This window comes from Arachis stenosperma, chromosome 5, assembly GCF_014773155.1.
Source record: "Arachis stenosperma cultivar V10309 chromosome 5, arast.V10309.gnm1.PFL2, whole genome shotgun sequence".
NCBI classification, from domain to species: domain Eukaryota; kingdom Viridiplantae; phylum Streptophyta; class Magnoliopsida; order Fabales; family Fabaceae; genus Arachis; species Arachis stenosperma.
The window spans coordinates 55,260,297-55,277,331 of NC_080381.1; positions in this window are offsets into that span (position 1 = coordinate 55,260,297).

The following is a 17,035-nucleotide window of genomic DNA, read 5'->3' on the forward strand; positions in this document are numbered from 1 at the left end:
GTGTGTAGGGTTTCACCATTGTCAGTGGCTACCTCCCATCCTCTCAGTGAAAGCGATTGCATATGCTCTGTCACAGCATAGCGGAATTCATCTGTCGGTTCTCAATCAGGCCGGAATAGAATCCAGTGATTCTTTTGGCGTCTGTCACTAACGCCCCGCCCTCAGGAGTTTGAAGCACGTCACAGTCATTCAGTCATTGAATCCTACTCAGAATACCACAGACAAGGTTTAGACCTTCCGGATTCTCTTGAATGCCGCCATCAGTCCTAGCTTATACCACGAAGATTCCAATTAAAGAATCCAAGAGATAACTACTTAATCTAAGGTAGAACGGAGGTGGTTGTCAGTCACACGTTCATGGTTGAGAATGATGATGATTGTCACGGATCATCACATTCATCCAGATTAAGAACAAGTATTATCTTAGAATGGAAGCAAGCATGATTGAATAAGAAACAGTAGTAATTGCATTAATCCATCAAGACACAGCAGAGCTCCTCACCCCCAACCATGGGGTTTAGAGGCTCATACTGTGGAAAGAAACGTGTAAGAAATGTTATGAGGTCATAAGGTATGGATACAATGTCAAAAGATCCTATTAATAGTAAACTAGTGTCCTAAGGTTTACAGAAATGAGTAAATGACAGAAAAATCCACTTCCGGGCCCACTTGGTGTGTGCTTGGGCTGAGCAATGAAGGAATTTCGTGTAGAGACCTTTTCTGGAGTTAAACGCCAGCTTTCATGCCAGTTTGGGCGTTTAACTCCAAATTTTATGCCAGTTCCGGCGTTTAACGCTGGAATTTCTGTAGGTGACTTTGAGCGCCGATTTGGGCCATCAAATCTTGGGCAAAGTATGGACGATTATATATTGCTGGAAAGCCCAGGATGTCTACTTTCCAATGCCGTTGAGAGCGCGCCAATTGGGCTTCTGTAGCTCTAGAAAATCCACTTCGAGTGCAGGGAGGTCAGAATCCAACAGCATCTGCAGTCCTTTTCAGTCTCTGGATCAGATTTTTGCTCAGGACCCTCAATTTCAGTCAGAAAATACCTGAAATCACAGAAAAACACACAAACTCATAGTAAAGTCCAGAAAAGTGAATTTTAATTAAAAACTAATAAAAATATACTAAAAACTAACTAAAAGATACTAAAAACATACTAAAAACAATGCCAAAAAGCGTACAAATTATCCGCTCATCAGGGAGACAACCCACCATGGTATGGTCGTTTCTTTTTTTTTTTAGTTTATTTCATCATTATTTGTTTTTATTTTTATTTCCTTTTCATTTTACTTTAGTAAACCTGGAATCATACATAGCACTCATATTAATCACTGCATTCTGCATTGTTCATGCATCAAAAAAAAAAAATTTCGCTACGCGACGCGATCGCATCAGTGACGCGTCCGCGTCGCTTGGAGAGAAAGGAAAATTAAAAGTGAACAGAAAGTCACGCTGGAGCATGGCTGGAGGTGTGCTAATGGCACATATTGACCCATGCGACCGTGTCGCTAACGCGTCCGCGTCGAATGGGAAGTATGGCCTCCCACGCGACCGCGTGCCCCACGCGGCCGCGTGCCCTGGGTTATCGACGTAAAAGGGTGCACAATGAAATATTGTGCGAGAGTGGTGCAGGATTGGTGCTGGAAGCACAATCCTTATCACACGACTGCGTGCCCCACGCGGCCGCGTCATCCATCTTCTGAAGCACACTTACGCGATCGCGTGCCCCACGCGATCGCGTCACCCCAATTTTGGCAAATAAATTTCTTTGAACAGAGAGTTGTGCTGGCGCGAGGCTGCACTCGCGCCAGAAGCATAACATGGATCACGCGATCGCGTGACTGGCGCGATCGCGTGACCATACTTAACGCGCATCCACGTGAACGCGTGCCCTACGTGGCCGCGTCGCATGCGCCGCACAGCTCACCCTAAAATTGCCACATATCTTATCTTTCTCTCCTCTAAATCCTAATTTTTCTTTTCCTTTCTTATTTACTTCCTCTTCCCTTCTTTCCCTTATCATTATTCTTATTTTTCTTTTTATTTTATTTTAATTTGTTTGCATACTTTCATTCATTGCATTATTTTCATTGGTGTTGGAATTTTATTTGGGTCATTATGGATTGTTGCAAAACTGTTTGGCAATTATATTTTTAAAGGGTTGCTTGCATGTTCACTTTAATACTTTCTATACCGTATTCACCATGCATGCTATGTGTTTGTGAAAAAGCCCATATAGCATTATGCACTTCTCTATTTTACTTTATACTATTAAATGCTTGCTTTTCATAAACTCCCTTTACTATTTTATTAATTGACCATAATTGTCAATACAACATGGTGATTTATTACCAGTAATGCTTGGTCTATGCTACTCATGCCCTTTGCCGGCATGCCAATAAACACCTTGCATTCACCTGTCCTTATATGCACTAGCTATTTTCCATTGATGGCTTTTCACATGTACTCGTGAGCATGTTTTAATGTCAGTTACATCCTAATGTGCATCCATCACCACCTTTTCCGTTCTCTTCCTTGCTATAGTTATCTCTTTGAATTTAATTTACTTTCTCTTCCCCTTTTCAGGCTGGCCACCAAGAAAGGAAAAGAGAAAGCTACTCCCAAATCACCGGCAAGGAAAGGAACAGAAAGAGCCCCAGCTGAGGAACCACAACCCCCGTCCACTCGCACATCTTAGCATGCACCGGGGATGGTGCAATCTTTAAGTGTGGGGAGGTCGATACCGATCTCCACGGGTCAGTTAATCCCTTCTTAACACCAATCTTTGTTTTTCATTGTTGCATTTGCATGTTTGATTGCATGTCTGTTTTATTTGTGCATATTTTACCACTTGGTTGAAGTAATATTTTCTTTTTCAAGAGACTTTTTAGAGTATTTCACTAATTTGAATATAAATTTTTGAAAAACTTGTATGAAAGAAATATTATTTTGGAACATGGTTTAAAGCTTGAACACACAAAACCAGTGAGATTTTGAGCCTATTTGATTGGTTGCATTTTATCAACCAATATTTTATTTTTGGTGTGTGTTTTTCTCTCTAAAATTGTGATCTTTATCTTGCTTGATTCTATATTTCCATTGTTTAATGTATGCATACATTTATATGATTGAGGCCTTGTTTCACTGAGCTTACATACCCATATGGCCTTAACCTTTTCATTATCTATTGCAAACCAATTTTAAGCCTATTTTACCCCTTTGTTCTTTATTTTAGCATATCATTAACTCTAAGCAAAAAACAATAATGTCCTTAATTTGAATCCTTGGTTAGCTTAGACTAGTGAGAATGCTTATGAATTAAGTGTGGGGAAGAGTGGGTTTGGAAACATCTGGTTTGAGAATTGAGTATGTTAGAATTTTCTGAAAATGTGAAAAAAATGTTTAGGACATGTCCATGCATTCAATAAATTAATCATATGCATTGAGAAAAAAAAAAATATATATATATATATATATATATATATATAAAGAGCAAATAAGAAAAAGGGGACAAAATGCCCCAAAGTAAGTAGTGAAGGCAATGCATATGTACTGTACTTAAAATTAGAATGCATGAATATGTGGAAAACATGGTTAATGGATGGCTAGATGTTGTATTATGATTACATGGATTGTTTAAGTTAGGTGGGAAAATTTCAGTTAATTAAGGATTCACTTATTAGCTCACTTGACCCTATACATAAATCCTTACCTTTACCTTGGCCCCATTACAACCTTAATTAAGACCTCATGACTTTTTGGTATGACTATATTCTATAATCGTTGATTAGTTAGATGAAGAACAAAGCTATAGAAAGTAAGAATAAAAAGAAAAATAGAGTGAATAAACCCAATAAACACTGAGTAACTAGAGAGTAAAATAAAATCCAGTGACGGTTCAATAACTCATCAACATATATCTGTGCTCAAATTTACTAATTATTTTGCAAGTTTATACAATGTTTTCTTTCCCATCTCATTTGCTAAATTGCTTTATTATTTAAGGGTTGGCTATATATATATACATAACTCCTTGAGAATGTGAATTAACTTAGCTACATGTAAGCTTTATATATGAGTGAATAAATTAGAGTTTCATGATGCATCATTCATTTAGGTAGTTGCATTTAATTTAGGTTGCATTGCATTCCATCACTTTAACCTTAATTATTTACCTTGGATTTAGCATGAGGACATGCTAGTGTTTAAGTGTGGGGAGGTTGATAAACCCATATTTCATGAGTTCTTTTGTGCTTAATTTGAGTGATTTATATAATCCTTCACCTACTTATTCACATTAATTGCATGGTTTTACTTTCCCTTCCTTATTATGTCGTATTGTGAAAAAACATGTTTCCTAAGCTTTAAAAATTAATTATTTTAATTACCTTTATTTCCATTCGATGCCATGATTAGTGTGTTGAGTAGTTTCAGATTTTCTAAGGCAGAATGACTTAGAGGATGGAAAAGGAAACATACAAAAATGGAAGGAGAAAGCAAAACGGAGCTTTAAGGAAACTGGTGTTCACGCGATCGCATGGACGACGCGATCACGTGCCAGAAGCGAAGATTCAGCGACGCGGCCGCATGACTGACGCAACCGCGTGCCTTAAGCAGAACGCACATGACGCGGTCGCATGACTGACGCGACCGCGTGGCAAGGAAAAGCTCCGAATGACGCGACCGCGTGACCCACGCGGACGCGTGACAGAGGCCACACACCAGAAATTGCAGAAAATGCTCATAACGAGTTCTGAGGCCCTTTTTGGCCCAAATCCAAGTCCAGAAGGCATAGACCAGAGGTTATGAAGTGGGGGAATGCATCCATTCAGGAGAGTTCGCCAATTTTCTAGTTTTTTCTATGATTTAGATTTAGTCTAGACAGAGGTTCTCTCTCTCTCTGAGGATTTAGGACTTCTTCTTGTTTTGGGAGTAACTCTGGATCCAGGTTTAAATGTTCTTTTATTTTAGTTCTACAATTATTTATTCCAACATTTAAATTGATTATTATAATTTGATATATGAATTATTCCATGTCACAGATTGTTATTTGAATTAATGATAATTGAGGTATTTTCAGTCTATGATTGTTCTCTTTGATTTAAGTTACTATTGCTTCCCATCTAAGGATATTTTTATTATTTCAGCAATTTTACTTTCTCCCTTTTGGTTCTGGTTAAGAATTCAGTAACTCAACAGTTATTAAACTCAACATAATTGATAATCGTTATCTTGCTAATTGAGCTGAACTTAAATAATCCCAACCTTTTCTTAAGAAATAATTAGGATTCAAAGGTCAATTTAATTAGTCCCTTGACTTTCCTTTGCCCTGGTAAAGGTTGACCAAGTGGAATTAAGATACAACTTTCATTATTGTTGAGAGGGATAACTAAGTTGGATTTCTAATTTCCCTTATCTTGCCAAAAGTTGTTTTACAGTTATTATTTATTTTTAATTGCCATTTACTTTATTTGTCATTTAAATCACTTGCTTCTCACCTTCTAAACCCCGATTACAACCTTTATAACCAATAATAAGAACATACTTCCTTGCAGTTCCTTGAGAAGATGACCCGAGGTTTAAATACTCGGTTATCAATTTTAAAGGGGTTTGTTACTTGTGACAACCAAAACGTTTGTACAAAGGGATTTTTGTCGGTTTAGAGACTATATCTACAACGCGACTATTTTTATGACATTCTTTACTGGCAAAAATCCTAACGTCAGCGATCACTGCCTCTTCCTCCTCTCCAAGTTCGGCCATGTGGGTCATGTTAATTGCCTTGCATTCCCCTTTTGGATTCTCTTCTGTATTGCTTGGAAGAGTACTAGGAGGGAGTTCAGTAACTTTCTTACTCAGCTGACCCACTTGTGCCTCCAAGTTTCTAATGGAGGACCTTGTTTCAGTCATGAAACTTTGAGTGGTTTTGATTAGATCAGAGACCATGGTTACTAAGTCAGAGTGGCTCTGCTTAAAATTCTCTGTCTGTTGCTGAGAAGATGATGGAAAAGGCTTGCCATTGCTAAACCTGTTTCTTCCACCATTATTGTTGTTGAAACCTTGTTGAGGTCTCTGTTGATCCTTCCATGAGAGATTTGGATGATTTTTCCATGAAGGATTATAGGTGTTTCCATAGGGTTTTCCCATGTAATTCACCTCTTCCATTGATGGGTTCTCAGGATCATAAGCTTCTTCTTCAGATGAAGCGTCCTTAGTACTGCCTGGTGCAGCTTGCATTCCAGACAGACTTTGAGAAATCATATTGACTTGCTGAGTCTATTTTGTTCTGAGCCAGTATGGCATTCAGAGTATCAATCTCAAGAACTCCTTTCTTCTGATTTGTCCCATTGTTCACAGGATTCCTTTCAAAAGTGTACATGAATTGGTTATTTGTAACCATTTCAATGAGTTCTTGAGCTTCTGCAGGCGTCTTCTTCAGATGAAGAGATCCTCCAGCAGAGCTGTCCAATGACATCTTGGACAGATCAGACAGACCATCATAGAAGATACCTATGATGCTCCATTCAGAAAGCATGTCAGAAGGACACTTTCTGATCAATTGTTTGTATCTTTCCCAAGCTTCATAGAGGGATTCACTTTCCTTCTGTCTTAAGGTTTGGACTTCCACTCTAAGCTTACTCAATTTTTGAGGAGGAAAGAACTTTGCCAAGAAGGCATTGACTAGCTTTTCCCAAGAGTTCAGGCTTTCTTTAGGTTGTGAGTCCAACCATATCCTAGCTCTGTCTCTTACAGCAAAAGGGAATAGCATAAGTCTGTAGACCTCAGGGTTAACCCCATTAGTCTTGACAGTGTCACAGATTTGCAAGAACTCAGCTAAAAACTGATGAGGATCTTCTAATGGAAGTCCATGGAACTTGCAATTCTGTTGCATTAGAGAAACTAATTGAGGCTTAAGCTCAAAGTTGTTAGCTCCAATGGCAGGGATAGAGATGCTTCTCCCATAGAAGTCGGGAGTAGGTACAGTAAAGTCACCCAGCACCTTCCTTGCATTGTTGGCATTGTTGTTGTTTTCGACTGCCATGGATTCTTCTTCTTTGAAGATTTCTGTTAGGTCCTCTACAGAGAGTTGTGCTTTAGCTTCTCTTAGCTTTCGCTTCAAGGTCCTTTCAGGTTCAGGATCAGCCTCAACAAGAATGCTTTTGTCTTTGCTCCTGCTCATATGAAAGAGAAGAGAACAAGAAAATATAGAATCCTCTATGTCACAGTATAGAGATTCCTTGAGGTGTCAGAGAAAAAGAAAAATAGAAGGAAGAGGTAGAAAATTCGAACTTATCAAGGAAAGATGGAGTTCGAATTGTGCATTGAGGAGTAGTGTTAGTCCATAAATAGAAGGATGTGAGAAGAGGGGAAGGAATTTTTGAAAATAAATTAAAAAGATTTTAAAAACATTTTGAAAAAATACTAATTGATTTTCGAAAACTTAAGAGTGGAAAAAGAAATCAAGTGATTTTTGAAAAAGATTTTGAAATTAGAAATCAAAAAGATATGATTGAAAACTATTTTGAAAAAGATGTGATTAAGAAGATATGATTGAAAAGTTGTGGTTTTAAAAAGATGTGATTGAGAAGATATGATTGAAAAGTTATGGTTTTAAAAAGATGTGATTGAGAAGATATGATTTGAAAAACAATTTAAAAAGATTTGATTTTAAAAATTGATAACCTGCCTAACAAGAAAGATATGATTCAGACATTAAACCTTTCTCAACAGAAAAGGCAACATACTTGAAATGTTGAATCAAATCATTAATTGTTAACAAGTATTTTTGAAAACGGAAAGAAATTGATTTTGAAAATATATGATTGAAAAGATATGATTTGAAAAAGATTTGATTTTGAAAAATTTTGAAAACTTGAAAAAAAATTTGAATTAAAAACAAAATCTTCCCTCTTGTGCCATCCTGGCGTTAAACGCCCAGAATGGTATACATTCTGGCGTTTAACGCCCAAAATGCTACCATTTTGGGCGTTAAACGCCCAGCCAGGGTTTAAACGCCAGTTTTCCTTCTTCACTGGGCGTTTTGAACGCCCAGCTTTTTCTGTGTAATTCCTCTGCTGTATGTTCTGAATCTTCAATTCTCTGTATTATTGACTTGAAAAGACACAAATAAAAATTTTTTTGGATTTTTAATAATGAGGAATAATCAAAATGCAACTAAAATCAAATAAACAATGCATGCAAGACACCAAACTTAGAAGTTTGTATACTATTGACACTAACAAAATGAGAATGCATATGAGAAACAACAAAACACACAAGACAAGAGAATTTAAAGATCAGAACAAGGAAATCATCAAGAACAACTTGAAGATTAATGAAGACACATGCATGAATTCAAAAAAAAAATGCAAGAAGAATAGAAACATGCAATTGACACCAAACTTAAAATGAGACACTAGACTCAACAAGAAACATAAAAATATTTTTGATTTTAAGATTTTATAATTTTTTTTATTTTTCAAAAATTAAGTGGAAAAGAAAATAAAGATATTAAAATTCTTAATGAGAATTCCAGGAATCATGCAATGTTAGTCTAAAGCTTCAGTCTAAAGGAATTAGACATGGCTAGCCAAGCTTCAGCAGGACATTACATTCAATAGTTAAATTGATGAGAATCAATCAGCTTTGGTGATGATAAGAACATCACCTTGAAACACTAGAATTCATTCTTAGGAACTCTGAAAAAAATACCTAAGCTAAGCAACAAGATGAACCGTCAGTTGTCCAAACTCAAAACAATCCCCGGTAACGGCGCCAAAAACTTGGTGCACGAAATTGTGATCTCTACTTTGCACAACTCAAACAATCCCGGTAATGGCTCCAAAAACTTGGTGCTCAATACCATGGTCTAAACATAATTTCACAACTTCACACAACTAACCAGCAAGTGCACTGGGTCGTCCAAGTAATAAACCTTACGCGAGTAAGGGTCGATCCCACGGAGATTGTTGGTATGAAGCAAGCTATGGTCATCTTGTAAATCTCAGTCAGGCAGATTCAAATGGTTATGGATGATTTATGAATAAAACATAAAGTAAATATAGAGATACTTATGTAATTCATTGGTGAGAATTTCAGATAAGCGTATGGAGATGCTTTGTCCCTTCCATTTCTCTGCTTTCCTACTGTCTTCATCCAATCCTTCTTACTCCTTTCCATGGCAAGCTGTATGTTGGGCATCACCGTTGTCAGTGGCTACAGTCACAGCACGGCTAATCATCTGTCGGTTCTCAATCAGGTTGGAATAGAATCCAATGATTCTTTTGCGTCTATCACTAACGGCCAGCCTTCAGGAGTTTGAAGCTCGTCACAGTCATTCAATCCTTGAATCCTACTCAGAATACCACAGACAAGGTTTAGACCTTCCAGATTCTCTTGAATGCCGCCATCAATTCTAGCTTATACCACGAAGATTCCGATTAAGGGATCCAAGAGATATCCACTCAATCTAAGGTAGAACGGAGGTGGTTGTCAGGCACACGTTCATAGGTGAGAATGATGATGAGTGTCACGGATCATCACATTCATCAAGTTGAGGAACAAGTGATATCTTAGAACAAGAACAAGCTGAATTGAATAGAAGAACAATAGTAATTGCATTAATACTCGAGGTACAGCAGAGCTCCACACCTTAATCTATGGTGTGTAGAAACTCCACCATTGAAAATACATAAGAACAAGGTCTAGGCATGGCCGTGAGGCCAGCCTCCCAATGATCTAAGATAGCATAAGACTACTCAAAGATAGCTACCAAGATTATCTAAGAACTAGACGTCCAAAGATGAAAATACAATAGCAAAAGGTCCTATTTGTAGAGAACTAGTAGCCTATGGTTTACAAAGATGAGTAAATGACATAAAAATCCACTTTCGGGCCCACTTGGTGTGTGCTTGGGCTGAGCATTGAAGCATTTTTGTGTAGAGACTTTTCTTGGAGTTAAACACCAGCTTTTGTGCCAGTTTGGGCGTTTAACTCCCATTCTTGTGCCAGTTCCGACATTTAACGCTGGGCAGTTTTGTGCTGATTTGGAACGCCAGTTTGGGCCATCAAATCTCGAGCAAAGTATGGACTATTATACATTGCTGGAAAGCCCAGGATGTCTACTTTCCAACGAAATTTAGAGAGCGCCAATTGGGCTTCTGTAGCTCCAGAAAATCCACTTTGAGTGCAGGGAGGTCAGAATCCAACAGCATCTGCAGTCCTTTTCTGCCTCTGAATCAGATTTTTGCTCAGGTCCCTTAATTTCTGCCAGAAAATACCTGAAATCACAGAAAAACACACAAACTCATAGTAAAGTCCAGAGGAGAGTTGGTCCTTCAACTGAATGAGGACTACCTTGTGTTTAAAACTCAAGGATCTCCCTCTGTAACCATGGAGAGGAAGCAAGAAAAGCTTCTCTCACTGCAGAGTCAACCAAAGCCCCCACAGTCAAACTCTAAGTTTGGTGTTGGGAGGTCCCAACAATGCTCTGAACATCTGTGAGGCTCCATGAGAGCCCACTGTTAAGCTATTGACATTAAAGAAGCGCTTATTGGGAGGCAACCCAATTTTTATTTATCTATGTTATTTCGAGTTATTTTCTTTTTTTTAGGTTGATGATCATGTAGAGTCACATAAATAATTACAAAAATTCAAGAAAAATCAAAAATAGCATTAAAAATAGCACACCCTGGAGGAGGAACTTACTGGCATTTAAACACCAGTAAGGGTAGCAGAATGGGCGTTTAACGCCCAGTCTGGCACCATTCTGGGCATTAAACACCAGAAACAAGCACCAGACTGGCGTTAAACACCAGAAACAGGCTACAGTCTGGCGTTGAATGCCAGAAACAGTTTGCAGCCTGGCGTTTAATGCCAGAAAAGGAATAAAAGCTGGCGTTTAACGCCAGAAATAAGCAGCAATCTGGCGTTAAACGCCAGGATTGCACAGTAAGGCCGTTTTGCACGCCTAAAAGGAGCAGGGATGAAATCCTTGACCCCTCAGGATCTGTGGACCTCATAGGATCCCCATCTACTCCCCTCTTTCTTCTTTTGCTCGAGGACGAGTAAACCTTTTAAGTTTGGTGTGGTAAAAGCATTGCTTTTTATTTTTTCATAACCATTTATGGCACCTAAAGCCGGAGAAACCTCTAGAAAAAGGAAAGGGAAGGTAAAAGCTTCCACTTCCGAGTCATGGGAGATAGAGAGATTCATTTCAAGGGTCCATAGCTCAGTAATAGAGCATTTGACTGCACAACAAGAGAGCCCACTCGTGGACCTCAACAAGAGCATAAAGAATTCCCTCATCAAGAAATCCATGAGATGGCTTAAGGGATACATTTTTCTTCACACAACTATTGGGAGCAACTAAGGATAGGAGCACCAAAAGCACTAAGGATGGAGCAACAAAGGCAAGGAAGAGACATTGAGAAGCTCAAGCACTCCATAGGATTTTCAAGAGGAAGACGCCACCCTCACTAAGGTGGACTCATTCCTTAATCTCCTTGTCTATCTATTTTTCTATTTTTGATTTTTATGCTTATTGTGACATCTATGTTTGTGTCTTCATTACATGATCATTAGTGTCAAGTATCTATGTCTTAAAGCTATGAATAATTCCATGAATCCTTCACCTCTCTTAAATGAAAAATGTGCTTAATTACAAAAGAACAAGAAGTACTTGGATTTCAGATCTTATCTTGAAATTAGTTTAATTATTTTGATGTGGTGGCAATACTTTTTGTTTTCTGAATGAATGCTTGAACAATGCATATTTTTTATAGTGAAGCTTATGAATGTTAAAATTGTTGGCTCTTGAAAGAATGATGAACAAAGAGAAATGTTATTGATAATCTGAAAAATCATGAAAATGATTCTTGAAGTAAGAAAAAGTAGTGAATAACAAAGCTTACCGAAAAAAAAAAGAAAAAAAAGAAGGAAAAAGAAAAAGCAAGCAGAAAAAGCCAATAGCCCTTAAAACCAAAAGGCAAGGGTAAAGAGGATCCAAGGCTTTGAACATTAATGGATAGGAGGGCCTAAGGAAATAAAATCCAGGCCTAAGCGGCTAAATCAAGCTGTCCCTAACCATGTGCTTGTGTCATGAAGGTCGTGAAAAGCTTGAGACTGAGTGGTTAAAGTCACGATTCAAAGCAAAAAAAGTGTGCTTAAGAACTCTGGACACTTCTAATTGGGGACTTTAGCAAAGCTAAGTCACAATCCGAAAAGGTTCACCCAGTTATGTGTCTGTGGCATTTATGTATCCGGTGGTAATACTAGAAAACAAAGTGCTTAGGGCCACGGCCAAGACTCATAAAGTATCTGTGTTCAAGAATCAACATACTGAACTAGGAGAATCAATAACACTAGCTAAAATTCTAAGTTCCTATAGATGCCAATCATTCTGAATTTCAAAGGATAAAGTGAGATGCCAAAACTATTCAGAAGCAAAAAGCTACTAGCCCCGCTCATCTAGTTGGGACTAAGTTTCATTGATATTGTGGAATTCATTGTGTATTCTCTTCTTTTTATCCTATTTTGTTTTCAGTTGCTTGGGGACAAGCAACAATTTAAGTTTGGTGTTGTGATGAGCGGATAATTTATACGCTTTTTGGCACTATTTTCATATAGTTTTTAGTATGATTTAGTTAGTTTTTAGCATATCTTTATAAGTTTTTAAAGAAAATTCACATTTCTGGACTTTACTATGAGTTTGTGTGTTTTCTGTGATTTCAGGTATTTTCTGACTAAAATTGAGGGACCTGAGCAAAAATCTGATTCAGTGGCTGACAAAGGACTGCTAATGCTATTGGATTCTGACCTCTCTGCACTCGAAATGGAAAGTAGACATCCAGGGCTTTCCAGCAATATATAATAGTCCATAGTTTGCCCAAGTTTAGACGACGCAAATTGGCGTTTAACGCCGGCTTTCTACCCTATTCTGGCGTTAAATGCCAGAAACAAGTTACAAAGTAGAGTCAAATGCCAAAAACAAGTTACAAACTGGCGTTCAACTCCAAGGAAGACCTCTACACATGAAAGCTTCAATGCTTAGCCCAAGCACACACCAAGTGGGCCCGAAAGTGGATTTCTACATCATTTACTCATTTCTGTACCCCTAGTAACTAGTCTAGTATAAATAGGACTTTTTACTATTGTATTTTCATCTTTGGATTATCTTTTGATCATTTGATCACGTTTTGGAGGCTGGCCTCTCGGCCATGCCTGGTCCATTATCACTTATGTATTTTCAACGGTGGAGTTTCTACACACTATAGATTAAGGGTGTGGAGCTCTGCTGTTCCTCGAGTATTAATGCAATTACTACTGGTTTCTATTCAATTCATGCTTATTCTTGTTCTAAGATATTCATTCGCACTTCAACCTGATGAATGTGATGATTCGTGACACTCATCACTATTCTCACTTATGAACGCGTGCCTGACAAACACTCCCTTTCTCCCTGCGAAAGTTAGAGTGTGTATCTCTTGGATTCCTGATCCACAACGTATGGTTGCCTCTCCTGACAATAGAGCCTTCCATTCTATGAGATCAGAGCCTTCGTGGTATAAGCTAGAATCCATTGGCAGCATTCTTGAGATCCGGAAAGTCTAAATCTTGTCTCTGGTATTTTGAGTAGGATCTAGGATGGGATGACTGTGACGAGCTTCAAACTTGTGACTGTAGGGCGTGGTGACAGACACAAAAGGATAGTAAATCCTATTCCTACACGATTAAGAACCAACAGCTGATTAGCCATGCGGGAGACCGTAGAGGACCATTTTCACTGAGAGGACGGGAAGTAGCCATTGACAACGGTGACACTCAACATACAGCTTGCCATAGAAAGCGGTATGAAGGATTGGATGAAGGCAGTAGGAAAGCAGAGATTCAGAAGGAATGAGGCATCTCCTTACACTTATCTAAAATTCCCACCAATGAATTACATAAGTATCTCTATCTTTATTTTACGTTTTATTCATCTTTTAATTATTAAAACTCCATAACTATTTGAATCCGCCTGACTGGGATTTACAAGGGGACCATAGCTTGCTTCAGGCCGACAATCTCCATGGGATCGACCCTTACTCACGTAAGGTTTATTACTTGGACGACCCAGTGCACTTTCTGGTTAGTTGTGCGAAGTTGTGAAGAAGAGTGATATTACAATTGTGCGTACCAAGTTGTTGGCGCCATTGAGATCACAATTTCGTGCACCAGGAGACAAAACTGAAAAATATCTCTTGCCTGGTTACGAGACAAAAAGAAAAAGTCTCTTGGCTGGGTACGAGACAAAAAACAAAAATATCTTCTCAAGGCATTCTACCAGACAGCAAGCATAACTCAGAAAAAATGGGGCTAAGATTCAACCCCCTTCTCTTAGCCACTGATTACCATCAAAATCCAAATAACCTAGATAGTTATGCTAAATTATAAATATATTTGTATTAATAAATTTCTAGTTTATTGTAATATGTGATTCAGCATTGTCAATAGTTGTTTAGTAGAAATTAGAGAAAATAAGAGGTTTCTAACATACATTTTTCACATAACATAATGGTTATGATATAGAAATATTATTTTCTAACATTCTTTTCACAACATTGTTGCTGCAATAGTATATTAGAAGCTAGAATACTACATATGCTTTTTTAATTAAATCTTTAAGTGAGAACTTATTTTTATAAAGAGAGTAGAGTTGTATTTATAGACTATTCTTACAACTTTAAGTGCATCCACATATAACAAACTTTACATAAGAATATAGTCTTTTGTTGATCATATCTATTTTTTAAATTTATCCGCAATTCTTGTGGATCTTTTATAGTTTAGTATTTTACGTTTAATCCTTTGTGAAGGTGATGATGCAGAAAAATAAATGTCTTAGTCTTATTTTCGCTTGATGATATTAGTTCTTTCTTTATGGTATCTCCATGTTTTTTGGATGCTAAGTGGGTTTCAGATTTTTAGCATCAAGTGCTTGTTGTAAATAGTTATTGCTAGTTTATATGTTATGCACCCTAGCAACAAAGATGTTTAAGGGCAATATAAGAAAATTATCCCTTTTCAATATATTTACAAGAGGAGAGAAAGAAAAATAATAGATTGAGTAGGAGATATTGTAAGAGTTGGTTTAGAAGAGAGACAGACAGACTATGAGAGAGACAGATATAAATAGACAATAGAAAGCAATAAGTCTTTTAGGCAAAGAATTGTGAAGTTTGTTAGGAGTTGAGGAGAGAATTGACCTCTCAAAAGCCAAATATGTCTACTATATTTTTTTATATATTACATACTCTATTCAATACATGTCTCCCTGATTTAGGACTATCACATTACTACTCTCACTTTTGTGAATTTTTTGTTTTATATTTTATTTTTACTCAATTATCATCTATTCTACTCTTCTACATTCTCTATGTTGTTGTGTTGTGCTTGTTGTTCTAGCTGAAAACTTATATTATATTAAGTATGAAAAATTCATGTTTTTTTCCATGTTTAACATCATGAAATTAGACTAAAATAGAATTCATGTTAATAACGTATTATGAAAATAAAAATTAAAGTTTAGAGCAACGAGTAAAAAATATAAAGATAATTTATGTCAAATAAACGTGTTGTATATAGAACACCTAAGGAGTTTCTATAACCAATGACCCAATTAGTTACATTTGTAATTAACGTTATTAATTTATTATTATCAAAATTTAATTACAATTTTAGACACTCATAATAATACATTTATAACTAAGCGTAATATGTTAGATTTGTGTATTTATAAAGGGGGAAAAAATCTCAAAAGTTCCCCTCCGCATGAAACTTAACCTACTCGAGTGATTTACAAGAGGTGCAAAACTCCTGAAAGTAAAATGGATAATAAGAATTTAGAAAACTTTCATTCATAAACGGGTTAATAGTGAAATTAGTCCCTAGAAGATAAGACATTCTTTAAAATTCATCCCTGAAAAATGTTTTCAAACAAATTGGTCCTTCAAAGATTACGAATGAATCATATTTATCCTCCAGTCACTCTATTAACAATTTTTTTTTAAAGATTGATGCTGTAAAACGTTAATTGATAACATGTATAATACCTAATATGTCTAATTAGATATTTGTAACACCCTAACACACAAAGCTTTACACCTAGGATGTAAATCAGAGGTGGCGAGGTATTACGATCTCTAAAAAGATGATACATATATAGGTATGTTGAAAAAAGAAATTTAACTAGGAGCCTTGAAGAAAAATTAAACGAAACACAAACAGAACAATGCAACACTCACGATCGGATAAAAGTAGAAAGGTAGATAAGATCTAGCGGAAAAAATAATATATATAAGGTCAAAGTTCCAAAAATACAAATAACAAGCTCTAAATTCGGCTTACGAAGCAAATACCACACACACACACACACACACACATATATATATATATAAGATGGCCCGAAGCGGATCAAGGAGGGAAAGGGGAAGAAGGTGCAATAGAAAAATGCAGTTATGTATGTATGATGCAGATGCAGAGACAAGGAAGTAAATATGAAATTAGATGTGGCGGTAATCCGCACGCATATGCAAGTTAGTATGAAGTAAGATGTGGCGGTAGTCCACACACATATGCAGATGCAATAATATTAAACATGAAATTGAAGAACTAGAAAATCTTTATTGAATTGGATTGAAGAAAACTTGAAGAGAAGAATGGGAAAGAAGAAGAACTGGAGAGCTTACAAGGGAACTCTCAGAGCTTCTCTCTCTAACCTCTCTCTATGATGGTGTAAAATGAAAGAGTACCTCACAATGAGAACGAGGCCTCCTTTTATAATTGAAAATTTTACTGTTTCTACAGTACAGGTAAATATAACCTAGACTATAGTCACAATACCGGTTTCAAATAGTTCCGGTTGTTGTCTTGGCATTATTACAACATTTTCAGTTTTAATCATCAGCTAGACAAACTTCGAAACAGTCTTCCTCAACTTGATTGTCTTTACATTCTTCATCACTTTCTTCTTTAGATGAGGACTCTTCATCTT